This window comes from Morone saxatilis, unplaced genomic scaffold, assembly GCF_004916995.1.
Source record: "Morone saxatilis isolate NCDOM2014 unplaced genomic scaffold, NCSU_SB_2.0 Contig3, whole genome shotgun sequence".
Lineage (NCBI taxonomy): Eukaryota > Metazoa > Chordata > Actinopteri > Moronidae > Morone > Morone saxatilis.
This window is the reverse complement of record NW_023339873.1, coordinates 13,298,935-13,309,632: the sequence shown is the minus strand read 5'-3', so window position 1 is coordinate 13,309,632 and position 10,698 is coordinate 13,298,935. Positions and strand designations below refer to the sequence as shown.

Genomic DNA, 10,698 nt, shown 5'->3' with positions numbered 1-10,698 from the left:
TAACTTGTAGGGTTCATCGGATTAATATAATCTGCAGATAAACATTAACCCAAACCAGATCGATAGCGTGCGATTGTCTAGTTGGTTCCTAGCTTCTCGAGGCTCTATCTATGTTTCATAGTCACTATTGTTGCACCCGATGAGTTTGGATTTTTCCATTGTGTATAGTGTGTTTTGTGAATTCTGAGTGCATGGTGGACAAGGACCGCCCAATGGGGATTGAAGGCTTGTACAAATGCATGTTTTGGTGACCCCCGTTCCCCCTAGCTGCTGCCTTGTTATTAAGAGCGTTAAATTGGAGAAGTGTTTATTGGAGGTTGACCATTTAGATATTTTGAAACCCAGGCTTTCCATAATCCTCAGGATGGGGAAGGGTCCGTGAGCTCCCTTTATGGCTCTGTGACATCTTATGCCCAGTTGTGCCATAACACGTAATTCTGAACAAAAAAAAAAAAAAATAGTTGTAAAGAAAATAAAACTTAAATAAAAAAAAAAAAATGGTTATTTAAAAATGAAAAAAAATAAATATAAAATATAAAAAAATAAAAAAAAGATTTAGAAAAAAAAAAAAAGAAAAAGAAAAAAAAATTACCAGATAAGTATTAATGAAAAAAATTATGTAGAAAAGAAATATGGTTAGAAAAAGATTCGAAGAAAGAAAAATTAAATACTATGATAAAAATTCAAAAGAAAAAAAAAAAACTAGGTGCTATGTGGTTAGTAATTAGTTTGTGTACTTGTACCTACTTTTACAATGGAGTGTGCTGATTGAGCCTCTTAATTTCTCTGGAGTGATTTAAAAGTGTCTGTTTGAACGAATGGAGAGTTTAAAATTTGGTTAAAAAGTTGTAGTTGTGTGTGAATATCAAGTAACTATGTGTCTGAGGGTTTTTGCATAATTCATCTTTATTGTTTCAAAAACAGCCTGTAAGCAAAATCTCAAACTCCCAAACCCCCAGCTTTTACCTCCCAATGGCTCCTAGAGATGTTCTTCTGTATGGTCAGAAGGCGAACCACCAGAATGATCCATGATACGGGTCACATGTCATTTTTTTTTTTTTTGTGTGGCTGCTTCGAAATGAACTTTTACCACCCCCTCCATTCGAGCACTGCTAGCATGGTGAGTCGCACTGGTGAGACATATGATTTGTGGTAAGGTTTAGGATATGCAATTTATAGTTGTCTAAGGTTAAAAAAAAGTGAGGAAACTCATTTCTCTAAGTTTTTCAAAAATGTCTACGTTTTCATGCCCATGCATATGTTGGCTCTGTAGAAGAAAGGAATATTTTTTCCCACTAGTAAACGAGAGCATTAAGTGTGCGGAGGAGTTGCTCCATCCAAGTCTTCTTAAAGTATGTTTAAAAAGTATATACAGGTGCATTTTGTCCACTGAGGGCACTTTGAACATTACAGGTTTGTTATTTAGCGCATTTAATCATTAGTGCGTTGTCAACCTGTTCTTCGCACCATTTTCACGTGACATTTGCTAGATGTTTAATGGAGAAATTGGTTTGTTTTGTTGAATATGGATTTTGTTTCAAATAAAGTGTTCATCATAATCTTATGCACCTGATCAGCCACTAAATTATGACCACCGATCCGGGTGTAGTGAATAACACTGATTTATCCTGTTATGCAATTTAACGTTTGTGTCACAGTGGAAATGGGCAGGGGGTATAGGATTTGAGGCGACTTTGATCAAGCCAAATTGCATACCCAGTCTGCAGTGGTCAGTACCTGATTAAATGGCTGTGGGTAAGTGTGTTCAAAGGAAGTTTGAAAGAGCAAGTGCACCCAGGCAACCAGCATCAGGTTTGCCGATTGGCTCATTGATGCATGTGGGACGGAGTCGATAGGCCGGGCCACGTGGTCTGATCTCCAACGGAGAGCGAGCTTCTGTAGGCTCAATACTCTGCTGAAAGATTAATGCTGGTTCTGATAGAAAGGTCTCAGAACACATAGAGCATCACAGTTTGTTGCGCATTGATGGTGTACATACAGAAAGATGACCAAAAACTAAACAGAGAGAAGGAAAGAGCATACTGGATCATGTGGCATTGGGAGTTTGAATCCAGCTCCTTTTTTGTTCTTGGCCTTTACACTCTAAATCTTGAAGGATACAAGAGATAAAACTTAAAGTACTTACTGACCTTCAGATCAGTCTCATTATTCTGATGTTTTGTGTAGCAACAATCGCAGTCCTACATAAAATACTGTCTCAGCAGAACAGCTGATGTATTTCGTGACAGCAGAATTCCTTCCAAAGAAATGACCTAAATATTTAAATGACTTTGTCATCATAATAATGACCTGACCATTTATCAATCATCATGTCGTCAATTGGCCAGTCCTAAGGGAGAAAAAAATGAGGCAAATTGTTGCAGGCAGTTTTGGAAAAGACAGTTGCCAAGTTGTAAATCATAGCTCAAGTAAATGAAAGCAGCTCTGTTTCATTATAAATGCCTTCCCTCTAATAAATCTGCTGGAGGAAAATAGTTGTAAGTGCACCCAGTGCCCCGTTGTAGAACTTGTTTTCTTCCTTTCGTGATGATAATTAACTGATTTTGGCACAGATGTGTTAGTTGCCTCAACATGAATTCACCTCTTTCTATTTTTAATTAATGCTCTGTTTTATTCAGTCATTTTACTCTTTCTACTCAGATTTCTAGGTCACCTATGCTTTTTATGTTCAAAGAAACTACCTAAAAGCAACAACTCATTTGTGACTCAGTTATGGTTCTGCTGCTTGAATCTGTAACCCTTCAAGTGCCTGTGGAGGGGTTTTCTTTCAGCTCATCCAAGATTTTGATATACAGTTAACTTCTTGTATTTTCCTTTGGGTTTTTTTTTTTCCAACCTGACTATGGTCCAGGTCTATACTGGCAGCCTCATCTCTGTGCAACCCCCACCCCATCACAGTACAGCAGCACATAACAAAGGAAGATGATTACATAGCGATCCATAGCTATTACCCAAGAGGTGGAAAATATGAGCCATTCCAAGCAGCACCCCTTCACTGCACCGCCATCCCTGCATTCCCTCGCTGCCTGGGCTGTTCTTCCCAGAAACACTGACCACTAATGATAGTGCAGCAACACCTGAGCATCCTGAATGACAGCATGCACCAGGCACTCATGGGAAGGACACTTCCATCATATGATTCAGATGAATGGGTTGGCAGCATTACTTCCCTGAATCTGAAACCACAGTACCTTCCTCAGGCAGTTGTCATACAGCATTTGGGCTTGTAGCCAAACGACGACATCGACGTACCTGAAAGAGGCTTTTAATATTCCGTAGGGCATACGCAGATCAATACACTGTATCAACAGGGTTAAAATTGATGTGTATGGTAATACAGTAAATATATCATTTTAGCAAAGTGTATCGACACTCCGGTAAATTTGTGATCCCTGCTACTGTTGTTGTATGATGACTCATGGGCAATTGGTCGGAAATCACATCGATTAGACGCTGGGTCCAATTAAGGAGATAGCCTCCACATAACAAATAGTTTGTTATGGATAGAAGCAAATAGTTTTATTGTTTGGAAACGTCTATAGTTTAGCTGTAAATTGTCCTCAATTATTGACAGATTATTCTGCTTGTTTTCTCTCAGCTGATTTCCCCTGAGAATTTAACAGACTGCACAAAAAAAATAATGCCATGCAGCCATGTGAGCTTCAATTCAAACGTATTTTGTTTGGCTGTGAACCGTATAATCAAATGGTAAGCAATACGTGACTAAATGCAAAGCCGGGCTAATTCAACCAAACAATTCAATTTATCATCAGAGTAAGATAGAAATTAAAATCATTTTTGTGAATCAGTAATTGATATCAAAACTAAATAATGACTTTACCATTTTATTAGCCAACCAAGGTAACACTTTATTTTGCAGGTTTGTAATTTCCCAATCACGTTTCCTAGAAAGATGATTCTTATTCCAACTTTACCTGCTTGTATTCAGTTTATTAGCAGTTGTGGATTCCCAGCAAAATATTATTGAAATAACTGCTCCATTTAAGTTATTTATTTATTAGTTTTCTTTGTGCATCATTAATGTAAATGTGTTTTTGTAGACAATTTGCCCATGTTCAGCTGACTTGCTGTGAACCAACTAAAGACTTTCTGGGTTCCACTAGAAAAGAATTGGAATTATTTAATAAATAACTCTACCAAATTAATAAGATTATTCAGATATTATATTCCTGTAAAATAAAGCAACCATTTTTGCTTATAATGCAAGATTGATAATCTATGAAAAATATTTAGTACACAGTACTTTACATAACATTTAAGTAGTAAAACTGCAGTGATGCATTTTGAGATTCAAACAACACTTTTAGTTTGTCTCAGAGCAGACTGCATATTATCCTCACAACATGACCTCATAGGATCTGTGAACACCCCTGCCAGGATGTTCTGTTGTCTAGAAATTAAATTCTGCAGCCATGATGTCAGATGACATGGAGTTAAAGACATCCAAGGGTCAGGGGAACAGGAAATGGCTTCAACTACTGAATAATGTCAGGTAAATGAGAAATGGAGAGGACTGGCTGTCCTCCAAGAGGAACCTGCACTCTGAGGGAAATTAGAAGCGTTGGAAGTAAATTGCCTCCAGCTGGACACCCACATCAGATATTGAGAGTAGATAGGACCAGGAGCACTCCTGTTGTAGCGCTGATTGACACGTGAATACAATTTACGCATTTGAAACAGCACTCATTAGGATTCAGTGAGTGGACAACATGCTACCTCTGTGACCTCCTGCTGCTCCAAGATCCATAATGGGCAGTTTAAGCATTATTAGTATGTAATTACATGCACATATTGTATGTACACAAGAGATAGATATTCCTAATGTTCCAGTGCATTGGACAGGTACATCATTAGTATATAGCTCCTGAAGTGTTAACTTATTTACATCTCCATGCATGCAAAAACTTTTCAGAAAACAGCTAATAATAATTTAGGAAACACACTTATTGAGCCGTTACTTCACAGTTAGAACATTTCAATTTGTATTGCCCTCAAAAATTGCTTATATTTATATATTAAGCTTTTGGCTACATAATTAATCATTCTATTAATTTCATCTAATTCATTTTATCATAGCAGAATTCAGCAATAGTTTGTTATGCTTGTTTGGATCTTAATTTTCTCAGGTGATATACACTGCGGGGAATTAAATTAAACTTCCAGATAGGTACTGATTATGCAGGACAGAATTTCTAGTACATGGCTTGAAGCAAGTGTAAACACTGCCATATTGTATCTCAGAGAGAGTCTCTGTACGTTGTACTCTGTTTATCAGCTCCTCTGAGCTGCAGCACTTGGCATCTTGCTAGGATCAGCTGAGCCCATATTAATCTGGTGTGCATCTCTCCATGCTTCTTTGCTCTGTTGAAAACTTGATAAGAAATTCACAATCCCTCCAATCATCATTTAGAACCACAGAGGAATACTACAGTAATGAGTTTCTTCCAAAGCCATTTGATTGCCGCTTTCCAGGTGGAAGATGGATATGGCGAGGATGTGGTCCCTCAAGACCCCCAGGCTATAGTCACTCCACAGTCTGATTTAAAAGGAGACTTCTGCAGACTGGAAAGGAGGCAGAGTGGCTAATGGGAAGCACCCGTGGAGACTTAAAGCTGAGATAAAGTGAGAGGAGGAAAAGAAAAGGGAAGAAGGCAAAAAAGAGGGAAGTGCAGGGAAAGTGCTTCCAGTTCCCTTGTGACATACAGAATGAGCATCGATCAGGAGAAGTGTCTGTTACTGTCCGCTACTTCTGAGCAGAGTCTCACTAGTGAATAGTGTGAACATCAACCAGCCAAAATGCACCATGTGGGACTGCTCTCGTAACAGGTGGCAAGAAGTCTGCTCCCGGCTGCCTGGGGGTTGCCGTGGCTTCTACTACCAAACTGAAACTACAGTGAACCCTGTGCTCCTCCAAGTCAAAATATTTGCTAAATTATTGCTAAAATCAGTTGCCAACACTGCATCAGGTTAGGTTAGGTAGTGCTGTTAGGGAAAGCCATCCATCACTGCGGCTTCCTTCAGCTGTCATTAGCAGGGGGTTGTGTCTGTTCTTGTCTGGGAGATGCTGGGAACAGGCCCTCAGAGGCCCATGGGTAAATCTGTCCATGCTCCTGATTCACTGGGCCATAAACATTGTGGTGACTTTGTGATTACAGGGCCTGGTTAGAGCTATCTGGGTTTGGGTTGAGTGCAGGTTGGGAGGGAAGTGCCAGCGTGCTGTGAAAGGATCCTCTCATAGAGGACAGGTACCAACACTGCGAACTGTGGAGGGAGAGGCACTGCATGACAGAACAGGATCTGAGGTTACAAGCTGTGCAGGCAATGACAACTTAACAAGATGGCACATTTGTAATTATCATTCATGACTATCATTATCTATTGCATGAGCTGGCTTTTCATCCAAACCATCACACTTTTTTTTTGTAACCCAGCAGGTATTTTTATATGACATACTTTTACAAAGGATAAAGTCTTCTCTAGGGCATGGAGGGAAAACTATACTGCAAATATTCCTGCAAGTGAACTCTCTGACCTGTGCTTGTATCGGAACCAAAACTATAATGAAGTAGATGTGAGTGAAAAAGTAAATGTCATCCTTTTCTCTATGCCCTAGAGCTGTTTAGTTTGTATTAATAAATCTATCTGGGGATTTATTCTTGTGTTTCTATAGTTTTTTTTATTTTATTTATTTAAAAAACTTCCTGGAGAACAGGAATAAAAACATTATATAGATATTTATTAAAAATGGATTTCATGCAACAATTAATTAATTTAATTCAATTAATTTTGCAAATCTAAAAACTAATTTAAGGTTTTACATTAAGACAGATCCACTTATTAAATCTGTTTCATTAAAAATGTAAAGTCTGTGTTCATGAATACAGAGTTGACAATCTGGGACCACAAAAGTAACACATGTTCTCTCATAAATTGTGTTTGCAAGTGAATCATTGAAAAGGTTTACCAGAGTGTTTGTGAGTTTAAAGTTTTCAACACTTAATATGTATCTGTTGTTATGTTTTGGATTGTCTGTCTGTCCCATTCTTGTTAACGGATCATGTCAGGAATGCCACAATTTCTTCAAATTTGTCCACTGGACTCAAGGAGGAACTGATTATATTTTGATGGTTAAAGGTCAAGGCCGCACAAAACATGTTTTTTGTCATGAGAATTGATGACTATATTTCACAACTGTTTGGAAAATTAATAGGTTTCATTTTTGACTCAAAGGTCAAAGGTCACTGTGACCTTAAAATGATCTTGAGAAAAACATTTTTGGTTGTAACTCAAGAATTGATGCAGTAATTATGACAACATTTCACAAAGATGAAGTGATTTTTTTTATAAAAAAAAAAAAAAAAAAGGTCAGCTTCACTGTGACACCATAATGTCCTGGAAAAACACTTTTTTGACTGTTATTCAACACCATAACTCAAGAACAGAAGGAGAGATTGTGACCATATTTCACAGTTGGTTGTACACTAAATTTGTGACAGTCTGGCTCAAAGGTCAAATAACTTAAAAATGAATTGGCCCATTCCAGATATTGCACACGTTGATTGGGGCGACACAATAAGTAAACAATAACTAGCACAGTACAGGCTTTCATTATTCCATCTTTTTCTGCCTCATTCTCAATTTCAAGCATCATCAGAATCACATGACTGCAGACAACGTATTGGAGTACACTTTGCTCATGGTGATCCTGTGAGTGAGTGAGTTTCACCTACAGCTCATACAGAGCTATTGCATTTAAAAATACCAGGAGATAGTAAAAGCACCACATTTTGTATAGCCATACTCTACAAGAATCTATCTTTACATAATAATAAATAATAAAAGTATATGTATAATGTATATTCACCTGAACCATACCTATGTATCATCAATATAGTGATAACTTCCAAGCACTTTTTATTGAATTCCTTTTAAGTATTCACCACATATACAGTATTGTATAAGTCTGGACAGACATGGATGTAAACTGCAACCTGACTGGTTGATGGAGGCATACAACCGCAGGGTGTTAATTCTAGTTAACTGGTGACACTTGCTGACATGTTTGTTTTGTTACAAAAGCTCTATTTCTATATACTGTACACACTTTCATCCATTCTCGCATTATTTACACTGTCTTTGAAACTCCTAAACTTGAAAGCGTTTCATAATGTAGTAAGATATAGTTCTTTTGCATTTTTAATGTACTTTTTTCTATAAACAAGTGGTTAAAAATGTTCAAGAAAAAAAATATATTGTACTACATGTAATCCATGTAAACAGCTATGCATAAATGCTATTCAGATTTTGCCAGGGGGGTAAACAGCATTAATACATGTTCACCCTCAATTGCAATCTTCTCGTCTGTATCACTACTGTGTCACTGTTATTAAGGGGTAAATATTGTGATCGCAAGTTATCATGTGAGTCCCAGCATAGCACTTGACATTGCAGAATGATCATACTGCTAAATATGTGACTGTGAAATGGAAAAGGCAGTCTGTAACCACATTATAGTGTGGGGTCACTGAAAATCAGTTTAAGGTTTATGGCCCTTGAGCCAGGAAATATGCAGTCTCCAAGGGTCGCCATATTCTCCGGCTTATCTCCTGTTGGTCATGATCACACACAGTAAACACACTGAATACATGCTTTTGTTTGATTTAGCACTTTGGTTCAACACGATTTGTGTCAACAACAGTGGATATTCACTGTGTGTTGTCTAGACAATGGTAAGTGCAGAAAGGAACTTAAAAAAAAAAGAACTTGCTTTAATCGTCAATATAAGCAAAGACCTAAATAGAAAGAATAAAAACACATTTCGTACCGTCTTACTATAGGCATTTTTGATTACATACTGTACCATTATACCATAACAGCTGTAGTGCCAAATGATATCATATCAACAAATGAAACTCTGCCCTCCTGCTTCACAGTGACAACCCCTTCTCTCCAAATGGTAATTTTGACACCAATCAGCAGCAGGTTGTGTGCCAGAACACACTGAATGTGCTACAGTATCTTCTCTCTATTCTAGAGGATTGCCATCTCTCCATGCTTGGCTTGTTTGTATTGGATACGTGTAGCAGCATTTTGCTGGATGGCAGTTCAGGAACCCTGTAATTGTCCTTGACAGAGTGAGAGAGAGAGCTGCTTCAAGTGGTGGAGATCAGCATTGTGCTGGCCATGTCAATCAAGTGGCCCCAACCCAACCGCGCTGAGAGAGATCAGCCAGTGACGCAGTCAGAATAAAGTGACTGCTCTGTAATGGCCTGTCGCCATACCATTTTCTAGGTGACAGTACACATTTCCAAGACTGGCAAAGGCTCAGCTGTGGATGGTTAGGTAATTGTTTGTGTCAGTATAACAAAAAAAAAGATACTTTGCTCTATTCTGTGCAAATAAGAAGTCTTTGATGGGATTGAGATTGTGAGATATTGAAATTCTAGATTTTTGTTTTTTTTTTAATTCCAGGGCTCAAAAGAAATATATATATATATATCTTTTAGTTTGTTTTGGTATCGTTTTTAGCCTTGCTCAATGCATATGGCTCTGGGCATAGCAATGTCTGTCCATCAGTCCACCACTTTGGTTCAGACTGAAATATCTGTCAATACCATACGATGGATTGTCATGAAATTTGGTGCAGACATTGAATGATGGTGAATCTTAATGACTTTAATCATCCCTTGACCTTTTTATCTAGTGCCACCAGCCGGTCAAAAACTTGTCCAATAAAATATCTTGCCATCTGCGGATGATTTGGCACATTTTTTTTACAAACATTCCTGGTTCATAGAGGATGAATCCTCATGACTTTGGTGGCACCATGAGGTTTACATTTGGGGTTTTGAGTGAGTTGACATTCAACTATTGGATGGATTGCCTTTTGGAAATGTGGTAATTTGGTACAGACATTCAGTCTCACAGGGTTCCTAGCTTTTCTGTAAACTCTTGTTGTGTAATATACTTGTTAAAGACTTCATTTCAGCCTTGTTTAGTGTCAACCCTCAAAATGATATCAATAGGTACCAGTGGTAAAGAGGTTGTCGGGAACAATGATTGAATAATAAAAAATAAAAAAAATCACATGGAAGAATTCCATAACTACATTTACTCGGTCCTTTGTTTTACTACCATAATCCTATTTTCCCATTTTACCATATATCATATGCCTGCATTGCACCAAAATAATGTTGTGTTTTTACAGCACTGTAGATGCAGTGCAAGTCTCAGATATGTTGGCTTTATCTTCTTTATGTGCCCATTTCTCTCTTTAGGATATCATTACTGGGCAGAAGCACAGACAGACATCAGTATGTGGGTGTAGGTGACCTCCTCTCTGTCTGGTGTGATTGTTTGAGGGAGGAGTGAGCCGTGATAAGAGTCAGTGAGAGTGCATAGATAGAACGACCTGCCACCAAGAAACCTGGGGAGGGATGAGAAATCCATCGAGATACACTTTTTAATAATGTTTATAGAGGGAAGCAAGGAGATGTTTTCATTCAACTAAAAACCACCAACAGAGACACTCAACCCTGAATACTGACGTTCACTCTGCTATTACTGTCTTATCTTGAGCCAATGAGGATGCGATATGGGGAAATTACATGCTGATATGTGTGGGTATAGAGACAAAGGCTGCTTGTTTACCATTCC

At 38.0% G+C, this 10,698-nt stretch overlaps 1 protein-coding gene across 1 annotated transcript in view; it reads right to left on the bottom strand.

Moving 5' to 3' along the window:
• cdc123 (cell division cycle 123 homolog (S. cerevisiae)) overlaps window positions 1-10,698 on the bottom strand; it is a 72,227-nt gene that overhangs the window by 5,836 nt on the left and 55,693 nt on the right. The gene's annotated exons all lie outside the window — the stretch shown is intronic.